The 11,138-nt window shown below is 45.4% G+C and overlaps 1 protein-coding gene across 1 annotated transcript in view; it reads left to right on the top strand.

Moving 5' to 3' along the window:
• Uaca (uveal autoantigen with coiled-coil domains and ankyrin repeats) overlaps nucleotides 1–11,138 on the top strand; it is an 87,954-nt gene that overhangs the window by 34,245 nt on the left and 42,571 nt on the right. The window lies entirely within an intron of this gene.

The raw sequence follows: 11,138 nt of genomic DNA, 5'->3' as shown, positions 1-11,138 counted from the left end.
CTTTCCCTAGCCATCTCCTAGCCTGTCCTTGTTAGTAAATAGAGTAAGTCATTCAAGTGGGGTGAAATCTCCTATGCCTTCATCAGGAAGAAGGTGGAGTATACGCTCCCTTCCCTCCATTTGTCCAGTGAGACCTAATACCACGCTTTCTGGGCATGCAGTGGTAGGGTAGATAGCAAGGAATGGGGTATCACGTAGGCGAGCAGGGACAGGGAAAGACTCATGGAGAAGAAGAGTCGGTCTGAGGCACAGAAGCTGGCTGTACAGCGTTTGTTTTCTTAGCTCATTCTTTTTCCTTCCTCTTCTGTTATATAAGAGGGGGTCTAAATGACCTTTGGACTAACCAGAACCCAGGAAATCTTTGTAACCACCCCAGCCCAGTGAGCCGCAGAGCAGGTTTTGGTGTGCAGCCTAATCTGTAAGGAATGTGAAAGCCTGGGAGCTTTGCTCTCCGGTTGCTTGGTTCTGAGCAGGGCTAGAACCTGCCTTGGGTTTTAGTAATGAGGCGTACTGGTAATGACAGGGTACTGTAGAAGCAGGTTGGGCTGCATTTCAGGCCGACACTTGGAATTCATTGTTTAGCATGCTCAGATATTTCCTTTTTTTAAAATTTATTTATTTATTAAAGATTTCTGTCTCTTCCCCACCACCGCCTCCCATTTCCCTCCCCCTCCCCCAACAAAGTCCCCCTCCCTCATCAGCCCAAAGAGCAATCAGGATTCCCTGCCCTGTGGGAAGTCCAAGGACCACCCACCTCCATCCAGGTCTAGTAAGGTGAGCATCCAAACTGCCTAGACTCCCACAAAGCCAGTACGTGCAGTAGGATCAAAAACCCATTGCCATTGTTCTTGAGTTCTCAGTAGTCCTCATTGTCAGAAGGTCCTGGATAGAGGTACTGCATATGTTTTCTACTAGGGAAGATTCTATTTAGTTGTCTCTAGAGCCTCCCCCAGAAAGGCTTTTATCTTGAGATTGTGAGCTGCTGGTTTTAATTAAAAATATTTATTTCTTTATAGACAGGGTCTTACTATGTAGTTCCAAGGGGCCCAGAACTCAGAGATTTGCCTGCTTCTGCCCCTGAGCACTAGGACTTAAAGGCATGTGCCACCATGCTGCACATTTGTTTGCATGGTGGAAGGAGGGGGCATGCATGTCCCATGGTGCATGTGGAGGGCAGAGGACACCTTGCAGGCGCTTCTCCGCTTCCACCACTGGATCCTGGGGAGCGAAGTCACGTTGCTGGGCTTGGCACTCTCTTTACCTGTTCAACCACCTCACTGGCTCAAACTTCTATTTTTTTTGAAGTATAGTTGAAAATTTTGCTTGTATTTTTAGGAATGGGTGAGGTAGATTATGGTATCTGGTGGTTTCTAGTAATTACTTGGCCTTGTAAACATTTCAAGTGGTTATTCGATATAAAATCTTGGAAGTGTAAAAAACTTTGGTGTGAGTATGTGTGTATAGTATATGCATATATATATGGTATATGCACATGATTGTGTATATATGTGCATGATGTATGTGTATGTGTGTGGTATTTGTGCATATGTTGTGTGTGATGTTTATGCGTATGTGTGTGTGGTGTATGTGCATGTGTGTGTGGTGTATGTGATATGCATGTGTGTAGTGTATGTGCATTTGTGTGGTGCATGTGTGTGTGGTGCATGTGTATGTGGTGTATATGCATGTCTGCATGATGTATGCACTGAGCCTGGAGCTGGGATAGCAATAGCAAGCCTCACCTTTCTTCATCCGCACACTGTTTGATTATAGGCACACGAGGCCGCTGGGGATTCAAATTCCAGTCCTCACACCCTCAATATTACCCTCTAAGCTCCCTCCTCAGCCAGACGTGGTTTCAACATGTCCACAAGAGTCTCCTGAAGGCAGTCACACCGGTCTCTGAGGAAGTTCCTTTGGAAACAAATGTGTTTATGCTAAAACTAGGAATCCATGGTTTTGGTCTGGGCCTTGCCCTCCGGCATGTATCTCCCCTGGAATTCCTTCATCTTTCTTGGAATATACCAGGCTCCTTTCAGCAGTGGGTCCCTGCTGGGATGGAAATCCTTGTGGCTGGTCCCCATCACTCAGAGCTGGCTCTCTGCTTTCCTGCAGGCCTCAGAGCAGCCTTTCCTGATTGCCATGCTTGACTCCTCCCATCTCATCCACCTCCTCTTCCCCAGCTTCCTTGACAGCACCTCTTTCCCCTGGTTTATCCTTTGTCCTTCACCATTAGAGCATCACCTTCTACTTAGAGGGAGGTTTGGGCTTAGCATTCCCAGGGCCAGACCTTAGGAACAGTACGTAATTCAGACAGTACATATTGCTTATACAAATGTAAATGGTTTCTTTTTTTTTTTTTGCTGTAAAGGCTATCACATCTGAGTTGTTTATCATTATATTGTTGTTGTTGTTGTTGTTGTTGTTATTTTTGAGACAGGTTCTCACTATGTTGCCTGGCTAGCCTGGAACTCACTATGTAGATCAGTTTGGCCTCAAACTCACAGTTGTCTGCGTTTTCCTCCGGAGTGCTGGAAATATCAAAGACATGTACCCACATGAGGCTTAAAGTTATAAGAGATATTTGTATTTCTACATCAGGATTTTGTTTTTCATTTGCTCAGAGAAGAAAAAATAGTTTAGTTCGTAGAAAGAATACCAGCCAAGAAGTCTTAAAGGCGTCTAAGTGTTCTGTAGCCTTAGAGCAGATGGCATCCTCTGGGGAGGACAGAGGGCCTGCAGAATGGTTGACAGTCTCCATGGGAACGGGGAAGACCAGGGCTGGGAGAGCTTCCTGGAGGGTACACCCCAGGAGACGAGCCTGCCCTGAGAATCTCTTTATTCTGAGTCTTTAGCTGTAGCCCTGGCAATTCTGTAGTAGTCTCTCCAAAGGGTGGCCACTTTTTGGGCTGTTCTAGCAGATTGACCAAGTAGAAGAGGGGATTGTGGGAACATGATTGGTAGCCAGCCTGACAGAAAGACAGGCCACAACATGGGGATGGCAATTGGAATGCCTTAGTATGTTTTCCTGTGGCCATAGCAGAATACCCGAGACATGGTGGTTTCTAAAAGAAGATAAGTTTCTTTTGACTCAGCTCTAGAGGCTAGGGAGTTCAAGATCATAGAGTCGGGATCTTTTTCCTGGGGAGGGCATCCTAACATGGAAGACAAGCAAGGCCCGGTGCCCTCACCTCTCAGCACTGCTGTACTGGTAACTAGCCCAGTCCTTCAAGAAAAGCTTAGTCCCTGTCAGCGACTGATCACCAGACACCCTGAGGACCAAATTAGTCTGTTTAAATCATAGCGTCTGTGATGTGGGGGCTGCTGGGCTCTCTACCTGGAAGAGCAGGAACTACCTCCAAGTAAGAGTTCAGCTATGGGACACCCAGATGTCGCCTGCTTGGCACGTGGGAAACTCTGCATGCATCTGGTCAGAGAAGTGTTCTGTGGGGTTGAGAGTCATGGAGGAGGTGAGCTCTGCAGGTCTCGCACAATGCGACTTTAGAGTGAGAGCCCTTTGTTTTAATGTGATTGTCAAAAGGGATACTTGGTACTGAATTGTCTTTTGTGAGCATGCATGAGGATGCTGTGGCAGTCATACTGGGGAGCAAACTCAGGCTGCCAGCCTTGACAGATGGTCTCTTCACTAGCTGAGCCCTCTCACTGGCCCCAATTTGCCCATATTTTAAGTCCTTCCTATTTCTTTACATCTATAACTTTTTTCCCTTAGGACTTTCTATCCTGAATACTAAGTGAATTTACACCAAGTGTTGAAATCACACAGATTTTTAAAAAAGGTCACTCCTTACAGTGGGCATGCCAGTTAGTTCCTTTTTCTGAAGCAAAATGCCTGAGCTGTCAACTTGTAAATACTCAGTGACCAGATACCTGGGGGGTGGAGGGCTCCCCACAGGCCAAAGAATTTTCCAGCAACTGTTAGTCGTATATCCTGTAATTTAACTTACTTGACACTATTTGCCTAGAGACAAATATCAGATTGTGAGGCTGAGGCGATCGGCATAGGTGTTTGGGCTGTTCGGAGTTTTGTGTCCATGGCTGGCGCTGCCACTTTCACGTGGTGATGAGGCAGGCATTGTATTGTCAGGAGTCCAGAAATGAGAGGGTGTGGGAGAACAGGGGGGAAAGAGAACAGCATTATCAGTGCCTTTAAAGAGGCCACCCCCAGTGATCCGTTTCCTCCATTTCCCTGCAGTCCGCTGCCTCCAGAAAACCCAGTACATATTCATTAGCGGACGAATCAGATCACGAATCAGAGCCCTTGGGATGCAGTCATCTCTCAAAGGTCCCGCTCTAAGGGCTACTGTCCAAGCCTTCAACATATGAACTTTTGGGGACATTTCAGAACCAACCCATAGCAGGGAGATTATGGGTAATCTCCATTTACATCTCTAAATGTAAAAGTAACCTAGGTTTTCTGGATTGAACATGCAATTCTTTTGTTGCTGTTTTGTTTTTGAAACAGGGTCTGAGGTCTCGCTGTGTACTCTGATTGTCCCAGAACTCACGCTATAGACCATGGTTTTAAACTCACAGAGATCTGTCTGCCTCTGCCTGTGAAGGTGTGCACCACCACACCTGGCCCAACACACAGTGCTCTAAAATTTTCCAAAAATTTTATCCCATTTCTGAAAAAGTTTTGAATTTACAATTGGTATGAATGGGGTGCCCATGTTAAGACCTGGGAATTCTTTACTTTGTCTTGGTTTAGTCACATCTCTGCTGCTGTAATAAAACACAAGGACCTAACATGACCTGTGAAGGAAGGGGTCATTGGGCTTCCAGCTCTGGAGGGAAAGTCCATAATGGCAGGGGGAGCATGGCAGCCGGCAGCTGGAGCAGGAAGCTGAGAGATCACAGTTCCATCCATCCACACTTAGAAAGCCGAGAGTGTGAACTGGAAGTGGGGCGAGGCTATACACGCTAAAAGCTTGTCCCCCGTAACTTGCTTCCTCCAGCAAGGATCCTGTAATAAATGATCCATAACCTACCCCAGACAACACTGCCAATTGGGGACCAAGCTTTCAAATGCCCAGAAGGGGGACATTCCTCACTCTAGCCACTACAGGTTTAACATTATCATCCAGCTAGACCCACCTAGTGAAATAGCTAGCTGTTCTGCGTTAGAATGTTGTATTTATCCTTTAGAAGCAGCTGTAATTTGACTTTACCATAGGTATTTTGGATAGCTGCATTTGGAGCTGATTATCTCCTTCTCAGACCAGTGTAGTGACTAACCATGGAACTGTCTTTGCCGGAGGATGCCTCATTTGGGAAAATTCTTGCCTTATATGCACAAAGACCCAAGTTTAACCCCCAGAGCCCATAAAAAAATGCTGGGTGGTGTGGCGGACCCATAATCCCAACACAGAGAGTCAGCCAGAGGAGGGTCCCTGGGGTCCCTGGCCAGCCAGGCTAGGAGGTAGATAAGTGCTCCTGAGGGTGACCCGGAGGCTGTCCTGCATCTTCCAGACACAAGTGCACATGTGCACCTGCATACATGCAAACACACACACAAACACTTATGTACATACACATACACCTAAAATTAAAAAAGAAATGCATGTTATCCTTTGGGTAAACACTGATGCTTCTCAGGAAAGTCTGGCTGCTTGTGTTCAGACGTGTCTTAGGGTTTGTGTTGCTGTGAGGGAAACCATGACCAAAAGCAGCTTGGAGAGGAAAGTGTTTATTTCAGATTACAGTTCACATCACAGTCTGTCTCTGTGTCTTATGTCCTTTCTTTAAATCCACACAGCCTGTGACCAGTGGTTTCTAGTCCTGCCACCCCAGCACAGTGGCTCCATCTTGGAACCCAGGTGCCTTAACTTAGATTACTATTGCTATCGTGAAAAACCATGGCCGAAAACAGCTGGGAAGGAAAGGGTTTGTTCCACTCACTGCTCCATGTAACAGTTCATCATCAAAGCAGTGAGGGCAGGAACTCAAGCAGGGCAGGGACCTGGAGGCAGGAGCTGACGCAGAGGCCATGTAGGGGTGCTGCTCACAGGCTTGTTCCTCATGGCTTGCTCAGCCTGCTTTCTTATAGAACCCAGGACCACCAGCCCAGGGGTGGCTCCACTCACAGTGAGCTGTGCCCTCCCACACCAATTATCAACTCAGAAAATGCACCTCGGCCTTGCCTGCAGGCCAGTTTGGTAGACCGGTTTCTCTATTGATGTGACTTCCTCCAAAATGACTCTATTTTGTGTCAAGTTGACCTAAAACTAGTCAGCACAGAAGACTTGCATTTACTCCTGCAGGGCTTTCCGTAAGTGTCTGGCTGCCACTTGCCAAGACACTCTGGGTGTTCCTAGCAGGTGGCTTTGTAAAGGACTGCAGGGGGACAATGGGCTACTGCTGCTTTTGGTGACCACTGGGCCTCTCTGGTAACCGGGCGACACAGTTCTCTATTAAGTGTGTGGATCCACGTGTAGAGCAGGAAAGTCCGAGGTGCACCAGCTAACTCAGCAGGCCTCCCCGCCACCCAGACCATGTGCTCAGCTGCCATCAGCTGATGGCCACCCTCATCTGCCCTGGTGTTTTAAAAAGTTATAAGTTTGTATTAATCTTTTTAATGCTATCATAAAAAATCACATTTATTTTAGAAATTATTACTGGGCTGAAAATCCTAGCATAATATGAAGTATTCTACTATAAAGTATAGCATAGACTCATGCTGATGCTAAGTGTGCAGTTAAGTGTGTTCACAGTGTCCAACAGCTGAGCTACAGAAGTTCCTCAGCCTACAGGGCTGATCAGTCCTTCACCAGCCACTCTCCTCCCCTCCCCTCCCCTCCTGCTGACTCTGACAACTGACTACCCCATTCGGTTTATTTGTTTGTTTGTTTGTTTGTTTCTGTGAATTTAATTACTTTAGAGTCTATGAAGGTGGCCTTATAGTGTGTGTGTGTGTGTGTGTGACAGAGAAGGGGGAAACAGGAGGACAGACAGAGAGAAAGAAAGAGAGAGAAAGAGGAGGAGGGGAGGAGACCAACTTATCTTACTTAGCATGGGGTTCCCCTGGGATGTGATTGCCTTCATTGTTAAGAACTTTTCATTCATTAGGGATTGCCTGGGCTGCTTCTGCTCCTGGCTGCTGCAGAGGGCATGGGGATTCTTTGGAATGGATGCCCAGGAGTAGAGTGGCCTCATGCTCTCTTAACATCTCTTTTCCTTTCTTTTTTTTTTTTTTTTTCTGATGGTAGTTACCCTAATGAGTATAAAATCATGTCTTAGCAATCACTGCTGGGAAAACTGGTTATCTACTCACAAAAGAATGACGCTAACCTCTTATATTACATCCAGTTGAAAGAAACCAGCTGCCTTCACATGCTCACAGACCTTGACACCACACGCCTTATTACTGTAAAACCAGAAGAAACACAAGAGAAGCCTTCACGATGGCGTTGCCACATATGACGCCATAGCAAAAGCGATCCCAAAGAGTCACCTCCAGTGTGAACACTTCCGCCCAGCAGAAGCAGCAGACAGCTGAGTGAAAAGGCAGGGTGCTTATTAATCACCTACCAGATAAAAGGCAACATGTAGAAGATGAACACAGTTTTAAATCTTTTGCTGTATTTTTATTCCATGTGGGTGCGTGTGTGTGCATGCCCCAGTGCACATGTGGAGCTCAGAGAACAACTTGCAGGAATCTGTTCTCTCCTCCACCATGTGGGTCCTGGGATTGAACTCAGGTGTTTCTGTGCTGCGCCCGTCCTGTCAGCCTGACAGTCTCCTTGATTGTGCAAGGCTGCCAAAGCTCACCAAATACTTTGCTTTAGTTGAGAAGCTGTCCTCTGTTCAGGTCACTTAGTGTATGATGCTGTTTGATTTCATTCCATGACCCCTCCTTGAATTCTAGTGATGGATTCTGTCAGTATTTTATTATAGTACTTCATTTTTCAGATGTGCTATTGAATTTGGTTTACACTGATTATTGTTCAATGTCCTTAAGTGTGCAGTCAGTAGTCACAGTCCTAAAGCTCACTGCCTTGCTGCTTGTGTGTTCATCTGTTAAGATTCCCATGTCCCTTATAGATAAGCCAAGTGTGCTCACCCTTTCCCAGTTTTTTGAAACCCTGATGTGTTGATTTTGGTTTATCCTCAATATAAAATTTCTATTACACTTAACATACCACAAATTGATGACAAATTGAGAGCAAAGCAGAACTGGACAGTCCCCTCCAGTGCTGCCACCACTGAACTGACCGCTCTGTCATGCTGCCTGGCTGAACACTGGCATTCTTTAGTTAGAAGTGTAAAGACACCTACCTACATAAGCTTAAAAATTGATCTGCACAAAAGAAATTTAAAAAATTATATACAACAAATTGGTTTTTAAAAATACAAAACTAACAACTAGTAACTAAACTTCTTTGACTATTGTAATAATTATGATTAAAGTATCAGATGTAATGCCAGAAGGTGGTATATGAACAGTGTATGGTAACTCCTATTAAGAGGATCAGATTGTAATGCTGGCAATGTAGGTATCTTTGAAAGCATTTCTCAAAAACCATACATTAAATTTCTTTGATGTATTCTAGAAATGAAATCTGTTTGATTTTTAAATTTTGGTCTATCAAGTAAAACAGTCTGCCCCTCAATTTAAATTTTGTCTTTTGACTGTCCTAATAACCTATTTCTGAATTATAAAAGTAAGCTACTTTGACGAGAGTGACAGTTGATGTACCAACTGAGTGTTTAATTTCTGCATCATAAATCAGCTATATTAATGTAGAGCATTAACAGGTATCTTCACATATTTGACTTTAGTATGCATAGAGTGAAATGGAACAAGTAACTAAATGGGGACTAAAAATTGGCCTTTACATTTTAATAATTTGTTATAAATCTTGACAATCAAGAATAAATTGATATTTAAAAAAAAAGATTCCCATGTCCCTTTTAATTTAGCTACTTCCATCTTTATTTCTTGCTGTTTTTTTTTTTTTTTAGATTTTATGTGTTTGAGTGTTTTGCCTGCATATATGTGTGCTGTGTGTGTACAGTGCCTGTGGAGGCCGGAAGAAGGTGTCAGATCACCTAGAACTGGAGCTACAGTTGTGTGCTGAGAATGGAACACAGATGCTCTGTAAGAGCAACAAGTGCTCTTAACCAGTGAGCCATCTCTCCAGCCCTTTCTTGCTGGTTTTTTTTAAAGAAACTATGATTGCCCCTATTTTTCTTTTTATTTTTTAAAAATTTTTATTTCTGTATACTACATAGTACATTTATGGTTTATTATATTCCTCTCTCCCCTTGGATTTTTTGTAAAAGATTAGTTCCATAAGTTTGGATAGACTTTTATTTTTAAATTTTTGCTTAGACTACTTCAAAGGTGATGGTATGCTCAGCTGCCAGACGATAAAGTCACCTTTGTGTGACGTTAGCAGTCACTAAGGACCCTGACCCAGAGACCCTGACTGAGTAAAGATTGAAAAGGGTTTTTTCTGTCCCAATACCTTTATAGAGAAAATCGTAAGGGATCAGTTGGGCAGGAATGTTGGCCTGGCGTGCAGTGAGTACCCTACAACCTGGGCATGGCAGCACACTCCTAGGACCCAGTACTATAGCTGGCAGGTGGAGGCAGGAGGGTCAGAAGTTTATAGTCATCTTCTGCTGTGTGGAGTTCCAGGCCAGCCTGGCTGTGTGAGACCTGCCTCAAAAGATCAGAACAAACAAAAGCAGAGCGGCTGTCACTGAGTTGGCTACCTGGGGTGAAGAGGACAGAGGAAAGAAGGAAGAAACACTTGAGTTTTTTTTTTTTCTTTTTACTTTTTTGTTCATTTTTGAAAATATTTTTTTTTTGTTGTTGTTTTGTTTTTAGTGTCTCTGGCTAGGAACACTTGTAACTGACCAATCCCTTCCACTTTGGATATTTGGGTCCAGTCCCCTCACCAAGCTTTTGAAGTGTATCCAGTCTTTGGCTTTGCTGGAAGCTTTCTCTGCTGCTGTCTTTGAGGTCAGGGACCAGAGGCTCAAGCGTATAGTGCTCCCCTGGTGCACACTGCAGGTGGAGGCAGGCCTGGCTCTGAGCTCAGGTTTGTCCAACCCTGAAGCTCCTTCCTAAACCATTGCTGACAGTGCTTCTGAGGGCCCAGAGAGGTCTTCCAAGTCTGACAGGCAAACCTGAGGGGAGGGCCAGAAGAATCTTTTGTTAAGTGAAGGACCCACTTGCAACTAGCTGAGCCACCCACAGCTTTCTGCCACGGGCAGTGTGGATCATGCCTAGTTAATGGGGAGTGTGGGAGAGAGAGGATTCAGGGACTGGAATTTTCCCTACCCTGAATAGGAACCCAGTGGCCCCAGGAAAAAGAACAAAGCCCTCTGCTGTGTAGTAGAGTTGAGAGGTCATGGAGGATGGGGAACGGATGGATGTAGATGTCTGCAGTTTGAAGAAAGGTCTCTGGGACTTGCTAGAGGGATAGGGTGGAATGAGGGGGGCACTCTCAGATACAGGGGTCTGTGAGGCCTCTGGGGCATGACATTTTGAGAGTCACTCGTGGGAGCTAGGGAATACCCCACCAGATCCAGGGGCAGCAGAGCCAGGGCTCTACTCTGGTTCTTAGGGAGCCTCTGTGGAGGGGGTGTGCCTAGGGATGGGACTGTGGCTTTTGGGGCAGCCGTTTGCACAAAGGCACACAGCCCATCTCCTGAGCCAAGAACCCCTAATGTAACTTTGGAGAGTCCTTTCAGCCTCCTCGCTTGCTTTGTTACCCCAAAGGCAGGGGCCTGAGCTCTAGCCCAGATCTCCCCTGAAGAGTGAGTGGGCTGGGCAGAGTCTCTGGGGCCACACAACCCCTTGGTATCTCCTGTGGTCTGGGAGGAAAGCACCTCATTGTTTTCAGAAGAATTCATCTGGGTGTGTGGCCATGTATGCTTTATAATTAAAATATGGGCCTCATGGTTTATACTGCAACTGGAGGGAACCAGTTCCTTGTTGAAGTTCATGCAGCATTTTTAACTGGCAGCGTGATCTATGGTGGGACAGTCCCCTCCTTCCTCTAAGCCTTGCTTGGTGTCTGTCACATTCCAACCAAGCAGTTTTCCTGAATGTGTGTTTTTAGAGAATATATAAATCATCCTCATGCTGTTGTGATATGTAGAACACA

This window comes from Microtus ochrogaster, chromosome 5 (genome assembly GCF_000317375.1).
Source record: "Microtus ochrogaster isolate Prairie Vole_2 chromosome 5, MicOch1.0, whole genome shotgun sequence".
Classification (NCBI taxonomy): domain Eukaryota; kingdom Metazoa; phylum Chordata; class Mammalia; order Rodentia; family Cricetidae; genus Microtus; species Microtus ochrogaster.
Note: the sequence above shows the minus strand (reverse complement) of the source record. Positions and strands in the feature narration are given on the sequence as shown.